Raw genomic sequence first — 4,090 nt, forward strand, 5'->3', positions numbered from 1 at the left:
TTTGAGCGTATAAAGAGCACAGGTGTGTAAGGGGACACAGGATGAATGGGAACTAGTTTTGTTATTGTACTTTTGATGAAAAGTGACTTTCTAGACATAAAATGTCACTTTTTTCACCTTATCATACTTTTTCATCAACTTTTGCATTTTAATGTAAACAATCATATTTCGTAATATTTTGGGTCAGAAACATTTCATAGTACTATATTATGTCTAAATATGTGAAAAGAATCAAATTGGAGTAGGTCGGGCAACTGATTATATGAGTTTGTTAGAAAAACCACTTTCCTTTGCTCCTAGCGCCTTCTCGTTCGCTGTATAGCGTTTTGAGCGTATAAAGAGCACAGGTGTGTAAGGGGACACAGGATGAATGGGAACTAGTTTTGTTATTGTACTTTTGATGAAAAGTGACTTTCTAGACATAAAATGTCACTTTTTTCACCTTATCATACTTTTCATCAACTTTTGCATTTTAATGTAAACAATCATATTTCGTAATATTTTGGGTCAGAAACATTTCATAGTACTATATTATGTCTAAATATGTGAAAAGAATCAAATTGGAGTAGGTCGGGCAACTGATTATATGAGTTTGTTAGAAAAACCACTTTCCTTTGCTCCTAGCGCCTTCTCGTTCGCTGTATAGCGTTTTGAGCGTATAAAGAGCACAGGTGTGTAAGGGGACACAGGATGAATGGGAACTAGTTTTGTTATTGTACTTTTGATGAAAAGTGACTTTCTAGACATAAAATGTCACTTTTTTCACCTTATCATACTTTTTCCATCAACTTTTGCATTTTAATGTAAACAATCATATTTCGTAATATTTTGGGTCAGAAACATTTCATAGTACTATATTATGTCTAAATATGTGAAAAGAATCAAATTGGAGTAGGTCGGGCAACTGATTATATGAGTTTGTTAGAAAAACCACTTTCCTTTGCTCCTAGCGCCTTCTCGTTCGCTGTATAGCGTTTTGAGCGTATAAAGAGCACAGGTGTGTAAGGGACACAGGATGAATGGAATAGTTTTGTTATTGTACTTTTGACGAAAAGTGACTTTCTAGACATAAAATGTCACTTTTTTCACTTATCTACTTTTCCATCAACTTTTGCATTTAATGTAAACAATCATATTTGTAATATTTTGGTCAGAAACATTTCATAGTACTATATTATGTCTAAATATGTGAAAAGAATCAAATTGGAGTAAGGTCGGGCAACTGATTATATGAGTTTTGTTAGAAAACACTTTCTTGCTCCTAGCGCTTCTCGTTCGCTGTATAGGTTTGAGGCTGTATAAAGAGCACAGGTGTGTAAGGGCGACACAGGATGAAGGGAACTAGTTTTGTTATTGTACTTTTGTGAAAAGTGACTTTTCATAGACATAAAATGTCACTTTTTTCACCTATCGTACTTTTCCATCAACTTTTGCATTTTAATGTAAACAATCAATTTCGTAATATTTTGGGTCAGAAACATTTCATAGTACTATATTATGTCTAATATGTGAAAAGAATCAAATTGGAGTAGGTCGGGCAACTGATTATATGAGTTTGTTAGAAAAACCACTTTCCCTTTGCTCCTAGCGCCTTCTCGTTCGCTGTATAGCGTTTTGAGCGTATAAAGAGACACAGGTGTGTAAGGGGACAAAGGATGAATGGGAACTAGTTTTGTTATTGTACTTTTGATGAAAAGTGACTTTCTAGACATAAAATGTCACTTTTTTCCACCTTATCATACTTTTTCAATCAACTTTTGCATTTTAATGTAAACAATCATATTTCGTAATATTTTTGCGTCAGAAACATTTCATAGTACTATATTATGTCTAAATATGTGAAAAGAATCAAATTGGAGTAGGTCGGGCAACTGATTATATGAGTTTGTTAGAAAAACCACTTTCCTTGTGCTCCTTAGCGCCTTCTCGTTCGCTGTATAGCGTTTTGAGCGTATAAAGCAGCACAGATGTGTAAGGGGACACAGGATGCAATGGGAACTAGTTTTGTCATTGTACTTTTGATGAAAACGTGACTTTCTAGACATAAATGTCACTTTTTTCACCTTATCATACTTTTTCATCAACTTTGCATTTTAATGTAAACAATCATATTTCCGTAACATTTTGGGTCAGAAACATTTCATAGTAGTATATTATGTCTAAATAAGTGAAAAGAATCAACATTGGAGTAGGTCGGGCAACTGATTATATGAGTTTGTTAGAAAAAACCACTTTCCTTTGCTCCTAGCGCCTTCTCGTTCGCTGTATAGCGTTTGAGCGTATAAAGAGCACAGGTGTGTAAGGGGACACAGGATGAATGGGAACTAGTTTTGTTATTTGTACTTTTTGATGAAAAGTGACTTTCTAGACATAAAATGTCACTTTTTTCACCTTATCATACTTTTTCATCAACTTTTGCATTTTAATGTAAACAATCATATTTCGTAATATTTTGGGTCAGAAACATTTCATAGTACTATATTATGTCTAAATATGTGAAAAGAATCAAAATTGGAGTAGGTCGGGCAACTGATTATATGAGTCTTGTTAGAAAAACCACTTCCTTTGCTCCTAGCGCCTTCTCGTTCGCTGTATAGCGTTTTGAGCGTATAAAGAGCACAGGTGTGTAAGGGACACAGGATGAATGGGAACTAGTTTTGTTATTGTACTTTTGATGAAAAGTGACTTTCTAGACATAAAATGTCACTTTTTTCACCTATCATACTTTTTCATCAACTTTTGCATTTTTAATGTAAACAATCATATTTCGTAATATTATGGGTCAGAAACATTTCATAGTACTATATTATGTCTAAATATGTGAAAAGAATCAAATTGGAGAAGGTCGGGCAACTGATTATATGAGTTTGTTAGAAAAACCACTTTCCTTTGCTCCTAGCGCCTTCTCGTTCGCTGTATAGCGTTTTGAGGCGGATAAAGAGCACAGGTGTGTAAGGGGACACAGGATGAATGGGAACTAGTATTGTTGTTGTACTTTTGATGAAAAGTGACTTTCTAGACATAAAATGTCACTTTTTTCACCTTATCATACTTTTCATCAACTTTTGCATTTTAATTTAAACAATCATATTTCGTAATATTTTGGGTCAGAAACATTTCATAGTACTATATTATGTCTAAATATGTGAAAAAATCAAATTGGAGTAGGTCGGGCAACTGATTATATGAGTTTGTTAGAAAAACCACTTTCCTTTGCTCCTAGCGCCTTCTCGTTCGCTGTATAGCGTTTTGAGCGTATAAAGAGCACAGGTGTGTAAGGGGACACAGGATGAATGGGAACTAGTTTTGTTATTGTACTTTTGATGAAAAGTGACTTTCTAGACATAAAATGTCACTTTTTTCACCTTATCATACTTTTCATCAACTTTTGCATTTTAATGTAAACAATCATATTTCGTAATATTTTGGGTCAGAAACATTTCATAGTAGTATATTATGTCTAAATATGTGAAAAGAATCAAATTGGAGTAGGTCGGGCAACTGATTATATGACTTTGTTAGAAAAACCACTTTCCTTTGCTCCTAGCGCCTTCTCGTTCGCTGTATAGCGTTTTGAGCGTATAAAGAGCACAGGTGTGTAAGGGGACACAGGATGAATGGGAACTAGTTTTGTTATTGTACATTTGATGAAAAGTGACCTTCAAGACATAAAATGTCACATTTTTCACCTTATCATACTTTTTCTTCAACTTTTGCATTTTGATTTAAACAATCATATTTCGTAATATTTTGGGTCAGAAACATTTCACAGTACTATATTATGTCTAAATATGTGAAAAGAATCAAATTGGAGTAGGTCGGGCAACTGAATATATGAGTTTGTTAGAAAAACCACTTTCCTATTGCTCCTAGCGCCTTCTCGTTCGCTGTATAGCGTTTTGAGCGTATAAAGAGCACAGGTGTGTAAGGGGACACAGTATGAATTGGGAACTAGTTTTGTTATTGTACTTTTGATGAAAAGTGACCTTCTAGACATAAAATGTCACTTTTTTCACCTCATCATACTTTTTCATCAACTTTTGCATTTTAATGTAAACAATCATATTTCGTAATATTTTGGGTCAGAAAC

The sequence above is a fragment of the Ictalurus furcatus genome, chromosome 20 (assembly GCF_023375685.1).
Source record: "Ictalurus furcatus strain D&B chromosome 20, Billie_1.0, whole genome shotgun sequence".
Lineage (NCBI taxonomy): Eukaryota > Metazoa > Chordata > Actinopteri > Siluriformes > Ictaluridae > Ictalurus > Ictalurus furcatus.